The 14,484-nt window shown below is 37.0% G+C and overlaps 1 long non-coding RNA gene across 1 annotated transcript in view; it reads right to left on the bottom strand.

The window, feature by feature from the left end:
* Window positions 1–2,336: 2,336 nt before the first annotated feature.
* LOC129146503 (uncharacterized) overlaps window positions 2,337–14,484 on the bottom strand; it is a 214,417-nt gene continuing 202,269 nt past the window's right edge. Inside the window, exon 3 of the long non-coding RNA XR_008553339.1 lies at window positions 2,337–2,369. This is a non-coding gene — a long non-coding RNA (uncharacterized LOC129146503). The remainder of the gene's footprint in view (window positions 2,370–14,484) is intronic.

Here is a 14,484-nt window from a genome sequence, read left to right as displayed (position 1 = left end):
GCTATTTCCATTTCACAGAGGAGAAAAATGAGATTCAAAATATCTAATTGAACTGAACAAGATTTCAATGTTAAGTTAATGGAAGCAAGAAGAATAACTGCACATGGCATAAAAACTCCTAGATTCTTTTTTCGTTGAATCTGATTCTGTAATCAGACCCTACCACTCTATATTAACTGATAATAAAGGATTTATTAAACTAGAAAAAAATGAAACAAGTGATCATGCCTCATAAAAGGAACTAACATTTCCTGACATTTATTTGCTCATCTATCAAGCTGCTATTATCTTTCAAAGAGGTCAATTTAGGAAGAGACTCTAGATAGACAGCAGTCCTGCTTAATAAATATTAAGCAGTTGATACAGCTTAGAGTATACAAGAGGCAAATTGGCACACTACAAGCTCTTGCCATCTTCAAAATTTACTCAAAGCCTAAAGCTAGAAAGAAATACCTGAAGGGTAAAATTCATGTTCTTAATTTTTAATCCCACCCATGCCCAACATTAAAAGTTTATTTGCAAAGATGTGTAAAATAGCAAATGGGAAAAGAAAAAGTTATGACATCTGAATTAAGTTCAAAATTGCTATTTGAGAGCTGATGAGACTCAACAACAACAAAGAAAATAATCCAGTCAAAAAATGGGCAGAAGAGCTTAAAAGAAACTTCTCTGAAGAGGAAATGCAAATGGCCAACAGGCATATGAAAAAATGTTCAACATCACTTGTCATCAGGGAAATGCAAATCAAAACTACCATGAGATACCATCTTACACCAGTGAGAATGGCACATATTAAAAAAACTAGCAACAACAAATGTTGGCGAGGGTGTGGAGAAAAAGGAACTCTTCTGCACTGTTGGTGGGAGTGCAAACTGGTCCAACCTCTGTGGAAAGCTGTGTGGAGATTTCTGGACCTACTAAACATAGAGCTTCCATATGACCCAGCAATTCCACTCCTAGGTATTTACCCAAAGGACACAGAAACATCAATTCCAAAGAACACCTGCACCCCTATGTTTATAGCAGCACTGTTTACAATAGCTAAGCTTTGGAAACAACCCAAATGCCCAAAAATAGATGACTGGATCAAGAAGATGTGGTACATATATACCATGGAATATTACTCAGCATTCAAAAAAGATAAACACATGCAATTTGCTGCAACATGGATGGCGCTGGAAGGGATCATGCTCAGCGAAATAAGCCAAAAAGAAAAAGAAAAATACCGGATGGTCTCACTCATAGCAGGAATCTAGAAAACTTAAATAATGGACCAGGAAAATGAAAAACTATAAGAAAGTGAAAATCAAAATCAACAAAAAACTATGAACCAGAGACACTTTTAGGGGGGCGGGGGCGGGAGGGGAGGGATTGGGGTCAGAATGGGGGGCGGCAATTGTATGGGGAATATAACAATAAAATTTATAAAAAAAAAAAAAAAAAAAAAAAAAAGACACAACCTATGAAGAAATCCGCAGCCCATCGCAGCACGAGTTCGATTTCCGGCCAGCCAGGGAGAAACCCACATGGCAGGACAGACCTCTCCTGTCTTGCCCACTGCTCCCCTCAGCAGTGTACTTTGGTCCATCTGCCTGTTCTGTTCCCCACTCTGTCTCTGGTGGGTCCTCTCACCCCCCTGCATCTCTGGCCTGTACTCCAATTCCTGTATAAAAATAAATAAATCTTTAAAAAAAAAAAAATAAAACATCCTGATGCTGGGTCCCAATTTAGATAAGTTAAACCAGAAATTATGGTAACAGAATGAGGAAATCAGGGAATTTTTATATAGTCCATAATTCCCAATAAAAAAAAAAAAAAAAAAAAAACAAAATTGCTATTTGAGTCTCATGTAATATGTAAATGTAATTTAAATACTAGTGGAATGACCTCTTAAAGAGATACTAGAATTAGAGATATAGCTATAAAGCTACCTTAATAGCTTATAAGTTTTCTCACACATATCTCATTTTTAGTAATTGGTTCTTTTTTAAAAAAATGAATTATTACCCACGTCTTCACATATGGATCTCAATTTAATCAAATGTGAACTTTGAGGTTAATTTTTAGCTTACTCAAACTCATCTGAAATTCACTAATAGGCATGCAGAAAATGGGTTTCCTAACACTTTACAAATCACCAAAGCAGAGTTCAGTGTTCATTTTTATAACTACCTCTTTAAGGAGAAGCATTTTGGAAGTAGTCTCCTGAGAACATTTATAATAAATCTTTTCTGACTTTCTTTTAAGCAGGAAAGAAAAATCCATTTAAGACAATGCTTTAAGGCAAAATGTTACCTGCCTTCAGATTCAAACTTTTCATTTATTAAGGAAGAAGCCAAAGTCTCCAGGGGGTGCTGAATCAGTCTATGCTGGAAAGGAGAATCAGAGAAGTTACTTTAAGTAAATGGTATCTAACTCATGCAATAGAGACAAGTCCTTGTTCTGCCAACATTCTCTCCAGTGGAATTACCACCACTGTACTTTGAAGGGATGTTACACTGATTTCTTAACTGAGAAATAAGAGACAACCATGAAGAAAGACAGCAGTTTTATTTACTTAACCCCCACTTTCACCAAACATGTCAAATGTTTTACATATATATTAAACTTCAAAACATTACTGTAAGCACTAATAATTCCATTTTTAAGGAAAGAAACTAAGGCTCATAGGCACTAAAAATATGTCCAACTTCACACAGCTAGTAGGTCGACAAAGCAAGACTCAAACTTAGTCAACTGGCTTCCTAGTTTGCATGTCCTCCCCCATAGCATAATGATGAGAAATCCATTATCTCTAGTAAAGGACACTTTCTATTTAAAGGAGTGACTCAAATAGAGACAGTCCGAGGCAAGCAATGTAGGTTGACACAATGACCAAAACGTACACCATGTAAAACTGCATCACCACAGAAAAAGCTTTGCAGTCTTACCTGGATGTCTATAGCAATCAATATAAAGGTTATTCAAGTTCAGCACACTCGCCTCTAGCATAAAACAGCTAAATTTTTTCTACTTATGGGAATGGAAGGAGAGTAAAGATTCCTGTTTCCCCAGTTGCAGTTTGAATGTTCACCTTCACAGAGTTATGGGATACATCATAGAATGGGATACACAACTATGAATAAACAAGCTATACTTAAAAGCAACAATCAACACCCCTCCATACTTCTATGAATTGCTGATTTTGCTTTTCTAGAAAAGATTATGCTACTGATACAATAATGTTAATCTCTGTACATTTTGCTCATGTCCCAGCTCTATTTTCCCTATTGTCTCTATTTCAGTTTTTAATATGTCTTAGGTAAATTATATTTATATAAATATGTAAAAATAATTTTTTCTCACGTTAGGGTAAAATTTCATTTTTTTCTAGATTCAAGCCAATCAATCTAGTTCACATTTGGGGGGGCAGGATATTTTCGACTATTAAGATTTTTATTTAATTGTGCATTTTACTTTTCCATCACCATTTCTTCCACCAAATGTCTGCAACTGATTGTGACTCAGACACTCAAAATCAGACGTGATGTCTGAAGCATTGTAGCTGAATTGTGTGGGAAGAAATACTGAGGACTGTGATTATTCTTCATATAGTTCTTCAAAAATCATTCAGCTTTTCTATTGCCACATTACATTATAAATTAATTTTGCTTTCAAGTAATGCTCACCTTAATTTTCTTTTACATCAGTGCTCTAACAGGTTATCCTGGCTCAGACGCAGTTGCGCTAAGCAGCAATCTCTCTGGAGACTTTATATGCCACCACCTTATACAATCACCTCAACTGTTTGAGAATTCTCAAGGACACTTAAAACACTTCTAACCATAGTTCCAGAGTTGCCTGGGGACCAGGAGGCCCCTAGGAAAGAATTTCTGAATATTGGGGTGGAATAGGTACAGAAAGGGATTGTAATGGTGATTCAATGAGACTGAAAATGGATTCTCCAGCAGGAGCAATAGTAAAAGGGAATAAAATATCTGAAAGCAGTAGGAGACTCTCCTTGAATTCACTGCTACTGTATAGACAGCTCCTACCACCACCACCACCTCACTAATTATTCTCCCCTGATTTAGATCCCTTTTCTGTTACATTCTGCATACGCCAGAAAGGCTGTCTTGTCCAAAATGCACTGTGTGGGTCAATGTTGAAGGCACAGGTAGTCAAAAGAGGGAAAAGAGAGACTACAGCTATTCTTGGCTTGCTCAAGTCCCTCTTTAACACCAAGATTCTAACAGTGAATGTGGTGCCCTCTGCCACAGATCCGCCAGGACATTGATGAGCTGCTGTACCCTCCAGACTTAGAGGTGGTAACACCATCCCAGTGTTAGTACTGGGGATGACCCAAGTCCTCTTGCTTTTTATATCCGCCACTCACACACACCTCTAATAGTACTTCATTAAATTTTCCTCAGTATTCCATCAGTATTCTTTCTGTCTCCTGGTTGGTACAGTAATAGGCACCAGGAATAACTTCAAGAAAGAGACCCTCAAGTTGAAATTCTAATATTGATCCCACACATATTACTTTATAGCATACACATGGCTTCCCTATGTGGAGAGGGCAGGTTATTACCAGCAGAGAAAAAGGTTTGTGAGATAATGATAAAGATTATCAGAGTGCTTCTCACTCCACTGTAAAGCTTACAAAAATAAATACATAAGCTTGAACTTTCAACTCAGGTATGGTGGAGAGCATCTGATCAGTATGAACATATCCCATACCTTGTGTATATGTAGGACATTCCTAGATGATCAGAACTGTGACCTGGTGCCATGTCCATTAAACAGTCAGTGGGCTTTGAGAGTTAAAGTTAAAATTAAAGCTAACCGCTCACCCCAAATCTCAGGGTCCCACTCCCTTGTAACCAGGGTTCTAACTATAATTTAAGAGACTTGTTATAATAAGAAACTGAATGAAAATAAAGTGGAAATCTGAGATGGTCCTTCACTTGAATTCTCAAAGCTCCTTGAATCTTTCTGTCTAATTGAAGCAATCTCTCCAGGCTATCTGAGAAAACTGCTTTCAATGACTTCATCTGGAGCATTTGCTTAGCAAATGCTAAGCAATTCTCATTCTTCTCAAGATAATCGTCACTATTTATTACTTCAATGGCCAGAAGGATAATTGCAAAGTATCCCCCCAAATAAGATAGTTCCTATGCTAAAGGGGTGATAGGACCTTGTCAATTTTTATAGACAGGAAATAGGAAGCATGTTTAGAAGGATTTAAATCAAATTGATAAAAATATGAGCTTGGCTGAAGAAAACCATATCAATATGAGAAAGCTTAGGATTCTAGATATGCTGTGTCAGTCAAAGCTCCTGGGATAGACTCTCATAGTCTGCTTGAAGTCTGGAGTCATTAGTGACTTTGAGATGCCGGCACTCTGTGCTACAAAGAAGAAATGAATCAAACATAGGGAACATGCTAAAGTAGACCTAGCATGGATAGCTTACTCAATCACATACTTGTCATATCTCCAGGAGGGACCAAATAACATTCCCTTCACAAGGCAATAAGAATATTATAATAAGTTAATACTGAACAGGACTACCCCTGAAAAACTCTGTGCCAGTTGCCCTCTGTAGCCAGAGATGCTAGACGAACTGAACTACCTGATTTGGACATGAAGGGGTCTTGGAGTGGCAGAGGAATGAATTGGCACAATTGCCACAATTTACCACAAAGACAGAAGAATGGCAATGCAAGTGTTTTGACGCACATGGATGCACAGTTGTAGTTAACATCTTTTGTGTGAGAACCTTAAGAATGAAATAGATTGCCATCCTTTTAAAATATTACTTAGTCCATGTTATCGAACCAATTCTTTCTCTGGTAGCAATAAACTAGATCAAAATGCTATAGTGGGAATCCATGATCTCACACTTAGTTCACAAACCTAGAGCCTCTTGAGGCAAAGGCTAGTTACTTTTAAGGATTCTCTCGGAAATGTGAACATAAATATACACTGTAAATCTTCCTCTAAGTCTTCCCCTAGAAGATCCATGGCCATTTAACAGGATGACAGTGAACTGAGAAAGGGAAATAACCACACCACCAAGAGTTATTAATCATTGCCCCAATTTAGCACTACTCGGTGTGGGCATAAAGTCAGGAAGTAAAAGGAGTCTTGGCCCACATCCACCCTAGAATGGTCAATGGGACTGTATCTCTTGTGGTGGTTATTTCCCATGTTCCTATTTGCGTCCTTGAAATATTCATACTTAACAACTTGAAACTACCTTATATTGATTCTCTGACCCATGAAGTAAATGCTGTGATGGTAGGAAGAGATAAGTAGAATCCCTGGGATTTCCCCAAATAGTAAACAAAAAGAAATACATACCAGAAAAACTGTAGACATTTGTACTATTAGTAAAGATTAAAAGAAACAGGAATGGTAACGCCCGTCTTTCCCACATTTAACTCTTACAAAAGTCATATGCTGCTTTGAATGACCTTGAATTATCGGTGCCAACAACCACAGCTGCTGATTCAGATGTAGTGCCAATCAACATGGGTACAGGCTTATAGAGAGAAGCTATTGATCTAGGAAGTGGTTTATTTTGTGAGGGTTTTTCCCCTCTAAGTTAGTAAAGGCAGTCTAAAGCAATTCATCTTTATCCAAATGGTAGGAGAATTATACTTTCAGGATCATGCCTCAGGATTATATAAACCCTCTGGACCTTGTCACAATCTTGATCAGGTTGAAATCCAATAAAACATTTTCTGATATATTACAGTAAATATGTTCATTGGACCTGATGAGCAAGAGGTCACAAGTACCTGCATGTCTTAGTAAAAGCATGTGTGTTAGTGAGAGATAAACCCTTCAGAGTGTTGTGATACTGCCAAATTGCAAAAATAATATCAATCCTTTGACGCAGAGCATACGTTGGTGCTTCTTCTAAAGTGAACAATAATTAACTGTACCTTGAACTTCGTAGTATGGAGAAAGAGATACCACATGTAGCATAAATCTTTGGATTCTGAAAGAAGCATAAACTTTATTTGGGAGAACTAATCCATGAGGATACCAGCCTTGTTTACTATCCACAACAAGAAAAACATTACAAATAGGTCCATATAGTACAAGCTTCCCTAACTCCTGGACTTCATAAAGTAAAATATCAAAATAGTACTTGAAACCCTGTTGCAAATAGGGTGACTTTTGAAATCTCTAATATGACTTAATAGGAAATATGTACATACCCAAATATTCTGGAACAAATCCAAAATTATCTGCCAACAATTGCCTGTTTTCCATTTGTAAAACTATTTCTGATTTGCTACCGGTCACTTCTATTGAACAATACCTGAGACTATCAGCCAGGGGACTTTATGATCTGAGCTGCTCATCATGAGTCAGGTATTAATCTCATCGAATTTATCCTAAAAGTAGATGTGATCTGCAATCCTGAATGACTGAATGAGAATGAAAGATACCTAACAGGACCCAATAAGATGCCAAAACCTCAAATAAACCATCTGAGCAGAAGCAGACTTCAAATTACTTACTCCTATTCCTGTGTTAGCAGTCCCTCAAACCACACCTGTGTCCTCATGGGAAGTTATCTGTATCTATTAGCTAAGGAGGAGAAATTGTTCATCTATATAATAATACTGATTCCATCTAGGAATGAACAGCTGCTGGACTCTAAACCTATTTATGGCAGTCTGAAAGATAGTCCTAAAGAGAAATATTCCCAGTAGGCAGAGTTTAAGTTGGTATATTTATTGTTGCAAATGTTCTGGGAGAGACTGTCTACTGTGTGGGTCCAATGATGACTTCTGGGAGAAGCTAATGGGATGTTTATTCCATTAGGGACTTGAGAAATAAGATTAGAGGGTTGGTGACAAGAAGTTCTGGGTAGAAGAGATATGGATATATTTCTTGGAAAAATTATGGAATTTTAGGATATTTCCTATATAGAAACCCACCAGAGGATATTCATTGCAGGAGAGACTCAATCAGAGAGACTAGGTAATTCCTATGGCAGTTATCACCAGCCCCCTTACCTAGTTCAATCTAGTGCTTGTTCAAAATGGTGATGAGGTTGGAGGTTATACATTGGTCTCAACAACATGGACTATCTCTCCTCAATACCAATCTGGTTATTGCAATTGTTAAGTGACCAGGCTGTCAACCACTGAGACCAAAGATGAACTCTAATATTGCACCATTCCCCAAAGGCATCAGTCAATTCCTAGATGGAAAGTTGATTACATTAGATTCTTTTAATTTGGGAGGTGGAGATATTTTATCCTCAAACCTAAATACCTGTCCCAGATATATATTGAACTTCTGATCCACAATATTTTTCCTAACATCTTATTAGAGGTTGAATTGTGTCTCCTTCCAAAAAATATGCTTATGTCATGATCCCCATTATCTCAGAATGAAACTTTATTTGGAAATAGGGTCAAGAAATTTGTAATTAGTTGAAGTCATACTGGGGTGGTGCTGGCCCTTCATCAAATATGACTAATGTCTTTATAAGAAGACAGTGTGAAGACATAGAAGGAGAATATCAGGTGATGATGGAGGCAGGATTATAGTTACACAGTTATAAATTAAGGAATCAAGGGATTCTCAGCAACACCAAAAAATAAGAACATAGAACTAATTTTCCCCTAGTGCCTTGAGAGTGCAAGACACCTGGATATCAGACCTCTAGCCTCTAGAATTTCGCAATAATTTCTATTTCTTTAAGCTTCCCATTTGTAGTACTTTATTATAGGAATCTAATACACACCTTTAATCTTGCTTTATTCACTAACATATTAAGTCACAAAACATTATCTTCAATCAGCAACCCACTTTATAATGGAACAAATGTAGCAATGAGTCCATGCTGGAATCACCATATATCTAGGAGCACAAAGCCTAATGAAGGTTCAGCAATAGCACCAGCTGCGGAAGGTAGAATTAGAGCGCTTTAATTTAGTGACCAAAAATGGCAGTACACCCCACCGTATCCTATAACCAGGTCCAGAAAACAAAGTGTGGGAGTGGGAGTAGCTTTTCAATACTAAATCTAAAATCTCTATGTTGAAATATTTGCTTGTTGCTCTGGGGGACCACACACTTGGAATTATAAGTTCCTAAGAGAATAATGTTTCCAACTGGGAATGAAAGCACAATTCCATTATATTAGAAGCTATTTCTACCTCTTGTTAATTTAGTGTTCTTATGCCACTGAATTGAAATGCAGAGAGGCAGCTTATAATATTGTTAATGTGATGTATCCCACTTGTCAAGAGTTGATTGTGTTGCTACAAAGGAATGGGAAAAAGTAGGGGTCTGTGGAGAGTCTAAAATAGTGACTGGAATGCCTGCAGAATTTATGGAAATCACAGAAATTCAGTAAAGGTAAGGGTTTAAATTCTATGGAATAAAGGTAAAGGCTACTCCATTGGGTAAAGAACCCAAGAAGTCAATGCACCAGCAGAGGTAAGGGAAAATAGAATGGGAAGTAGGGAAAGGAGGTTCTAAAGTTCAAGTACTGATCAGCATCCCTGCAAGGGCAGCCTCAGCAGAGGGTCAGGAATTTCATTAAAGCAGCATAAATTTGAAGGCAGCTTTAGTGTAGAGACCAACAGCCACCAAGACTGGAAAACAGGAACAGCAACTCAAAAAAATGTAAATCAGCTCTTTCCTTCTTGAGGATTCCAAAGGCATTTTAGAAGCATAAAGTTGAGGTCTATCAGTCAGCATGTGTACAATTTTGATAAGATTTTAGGGACTATGATAGTTTTTGTGTCAGCTTGGCTAGACTGTAGTATTCAGTATCCTGAGATATGCTAATTTAGGAGCTCCTGTAAAGCTGTTTCTGAGATCTGCTTAACATGTACAATCAGTTGGCTTTTAGTAAAGGAGATTATCTTTGATTATGTGGGTGGGACACATTCAATCACTGGAAAGGGCTTAAGAGCAAAGCTGAGGTTTTCCTGGAGAAAAAAATTTGTCTGAAGACTTACACATCAGATCTTGCCAACTACAGCATATATAAATATTAAGTGTACATGGACAAATTTAGGAATGTTACCAAAAATTTTTAAAAAATAAAGTGAACCAAAAAGTTTTGTTTAAAAAACAACCACATAAAGACAACCTTTCATTTAAAATAACTAGATAATTCAAATTTTCTCAAATTGGAATAATATATGGAATATTTTTGAAGGGAAAAATATTAGGTAATCTATTTTTAAGCTATTTTCCTAATATTATCTATATATATACGAACATAAAATCAGTGTAAAGTCCTTGTGCTTATGCATTTATGGAGCTAAAATATCAACAATCTAATAAGTTAAATCACAGTAAAACTACAAAATCAATGAACTTGTACTTATGAACATTAAATTAGTATAAGTAATTATTTATTTAAATTTAAAGCCAACCACTAGGGATGTTTCAAAGAAAAAATACATCTTTCACATAGATGTTTGGAATCCAATGGCCCATTATTTGAATCTTTGTTAAGTAAAACTATGTTTAGACAATTCTTTGTAAACAGTGATCAGTTATTTTAATCAACCAATGAATTTAATAAAGCACTCCAAATTACAAAATTTGGCAGCAATGTTTCAATATTATTCAGCAAAAAATTCATCATTGTGGATTTTGTATGATAATGACTGCTGATGAGCTTTGGCAACTTATTAAATAAACAGAGACAGAATCCATAAACTCTTTGTTCACAGGAAGAACATGATACTCTTTTGACACAAGCTACTCTGACTTTGACAAAACAGACTAGAGTGGACTTTATCATAGGACAGTATCTTTGCGTAAACAGAATAGAAACAATTTAATCTGCTTTCAGCACAAGGATATCTGTCTCAATCTTCATGGGGGGCAAAAAAAAATGGGAGCCTTGGAATCAGGAGCAGCAGACTACTTAGGATCCGAGGCACCTGTTCTTTGTGTGATCTTCCATCCCTCTTTCTTCTGTTTCTCTCTTTGTCTCCTCTCTCTCTCTAACCCCCTGCTGTGTATCCCTCTATATCCATGTAAGTGTATCTCTCTGTGTTTATCACTCTGCTTAATTTTGTTTCTGGCTCTCATACCACAAAGTCTTTCTTCTGTTCTGCCTTCATGTCTCTGTCTCTAGTGTCTTCCTTTTGTGTTGCCCCGATGCATCTACCTGTTTAGATCTAAGCCAAGCACTGCTCTTCTCAGTTCCGGATTGACATCACTTATACATTTATAGAGAAACTCCCTTGTCCCAGCTTCAAATTTCTAGGAGAAAATACCTTGTTGGTCAAACAGATCATTGATATCAAGTGATGCTGCTTTAGAAAGAGGCTCACCTAGTTGACTGCCCACTCAGCAGTGGTGGCTAGAACACAATCTGTGTAAAGGGCATGAGTATTGCAGGAAAAGTGTACATGTACATGCCTGTTATGGGTCCAGAATATGTTTCTCCTAGAAAGTACTTATGAGGGTACTTGAAATGTCCCAGTGATGTGAACTTTAAAGATATGTGTCCAGAAGGCAATCCAGGAAATTATAGCATAGGACAAATATAGGCATTTAAAGCATGAAAAGATCCCCTAACATCTCCTAGAAAGAGGTGAATTATCCAAGTCACAAGGACTACTGTGCTGTCCTCCAACAGACCACCTATGATACACTCACTTGCAGCACTTAGAGGTAGGGCTGGACATCAAAATTCCTAGTCACAGAAGAATGTGCTTTCCCTAGGACTTTTTTTGGGAAAGGAGTATAGGTAAGAATATTTACTCCTCAAAAATTAAGCACAGTATTATAAAGTTCAAACATAACTGCCTCTGTAATATTTTATACACATCAGTAGAAGCACTAAGACTATACTAATTACAAAAATAGTTTGAAGTAAAATTCTATCTTTTTAAAATTAATATTTTTAGACATAGGTAGGATAGGTATATGGTTTATGTATGTAGTTTTTATTAGAGAGAAAAAGAATATGGGATTAAAATTAATATGTAGGAAAAGCATAAATTTAAATTTTAATGCAGTGTGAAAAATATGGGGATTATGGCTACTTAAATGACGTAAATCCTCCTGACATGTTGGGGTTAGTATCTCAAAAAACAAAGACACTTTGGGATAAAATGTCAAGTAATTATGCATAGAGTATGAGGGTGAGAAGGAAGAAAAGTTGAAAAGGGGAGTGGAGAGAAAAATTAATCTTTCATTTGGTGGTAAGTCGCTAAGGAGCAAAGGTTTGCACAAAGCAGTAACTGTAGTCTCTGAAAGGACTTCAAGAGATGGGAAACTTAACTTAAGCAAGTGATTTGGTGAATGAGTTTGGCAACAATATATACCTCACACTAAGTGATACAGTGGGCAGGGGTGAGGGCATGGAGCCCCCCTGTCAGCACTGAAACACACCTAATGAGCCCAGGACTTACAGGTCTGCAGAGCCCACTCCCCATTGCTTCCCCTGTCCCAGGCTCACATGTCACCATTGTACCTGTAACTGAAATTCACATCTTCTGAATCCTGATTGGTTCCTAGTTCTGGCAAGAAGCCAGATCTCAGCTAGCTAAAAAAGACACAAGTGATACACACTGTACCCCGTGTTCCCTACCCTAAGTAAGACTCCTCTACTGCTAGTACCAGACAAGTCCAAATGAGTCTCAGTGTGCACAGGGATTAAGGTGTCCAAGAGGGTTTTTGATGGAACAGAAATAGAAACAATGGGCAAGAGTGCTGGAGGAGAGCTGCTGGGTACCGCAGGGAGGAGACCAGGAGAAGACCTATGGAAACAGGAGCTGGAGGGATGATGGAGGGAGCAGAGGAAGAGAATTCTGATGAAATAAAGGAATTGGGGATATAAGAAGGACACAGGAGAAACAAAAAGGAAAAAATAAAAGGAAATGAACTGAGGGGTCAGAGAAGAATAAAAATTAACCAAAGACAATTGGGGAGAGAGATATAAGGAAAACATAACAAGTAATAAGGAGGAGCATGAGCAGTAAATCTGTATGAATGTGTAGCCTTTGGCCATTTCTCAAACCAGGATTGCTGTTGTTAATCCATATTTCAAGCACCAAATCAACAACAAACATAAAAAAAAAAATAAAGATTACGAGAGGAATAGAAACCTTTGCACAGAAGCCTAAGACAAGATTTTGAGTAATATTGGACTTTTAGTTCCCCTTTGAAAAGTAATAGAAGTAATAGAAATAATTAAAAGTAATGATAAAAGTAATAGAAGGTCACCAAAATATGTCTTTGTATGAATTATGCAATTAAATAATTTCCTTGCATTTGGAATCTTCTATCTTTTGAAATACACGATAATAAGTGAATAGTCTGTTTTTTCACATATGAATAACAATTTGCTCACTAACCCTGACTTCATACCAATGTAACATAAATAATTCATTAACTTTTTAAGTAAAACAAATCATAAGGAGCTTTGAGGAATTAATGTCACGTAAATTTTATACTCTAATCTAATAATCTAAAAGTCTAATTATCTTACAAGAGTCTTCCTCAATCTTGTCATCATGAACAATAAACACAGTGGCCAATGAATGTTCTAGAGGAGATATGGGGAAATAGCTTTTAGTTTGTGATCTTGTACTCTCTGACAAAAGAAAATATCAATAATGTCTAATGATAAAGTTTCTCAGGAACCATATGCATTACTGGTTCTGTCATTTATCTCTTACCTGGAGTTAAGTACCATCTCAGATGGATTACATTCATGGGCTATGTTTTCAGCACTGCATCTCACAGATGATATTTGGTGAGGTCTTTTTTGCTATCTTCCAAGATTTATCTCTAAGAGATGGTATGCTGAAAACTTTTTATATCCCTATTATGTCACCAATAGTACCCCACCAGTACTGAATAATCATTAAAAAACTTAGAGCTACATTTGCTAGGAGAGTCCAGTTGAAAAATGACCTACAAAACTGCTTAAAATTTTCACTAGGTTCTATCTTGTTCTTTCTAATTTATTTTACTCAACTGCTTAACATGGGAGTTGGAAACTTCTTGAAGAGTTCTGGGAAGATGTTAAGATTGATGTGTTTCTTATTTTTGTTGATATATACATTGTCATCTTTTAGAAAATCCATCCAGGTAAGACTTTGATTAACAGTCCATCATGTGCTCAGAGACTGTGACACTCAGGGAGGAAGGGGCCAGAAAGGCATCTTGGCAACCAAAGGACACACCCTCATGCTCCTGAGTTTGTACATGTTGTGCCCACCTTTGTTCTGTTCAATTGCTTTGGCCAATGCTATAGGCTAAATATTTGTATCCCTCCCCCTAAATTCATATTGAAATGGTAACACCCAATATGATATTAGGAGATGGACCTTTGGGAGAGTCTTAGGTCATACAGTGAAAAGCTTTTGTGAATGGGTTTAGTGCCCTTATGAAGAACCAGACTGACACACACGCCTTGCCCCTTATACCATATTGAGGACACAGCTGAAAGGCACCATCTGTAAACAGACAGTGAGTCTTCATAAAC

Source organism: Talpa occidentalis, unplaced genomic scaffold (genome assembly GCF_014898055.3).
Source record: "Talpa occidentalis isolate TD23 unplaced genomic scaffold, MPIMG_talOcc4v2.1 talOcc4.2, whole genome shotgun sequence".
In the NCBI taxonomy this organism is placed as follows: Eukaryota; Metazoa; Chordata; class Mammalia; order Eulipotyphla; family Talpidae; genus Talpa; species Talpa occidentalis.
This window is presented reverse-complemented; position numbering and strand designations above follow the sequence as displayed.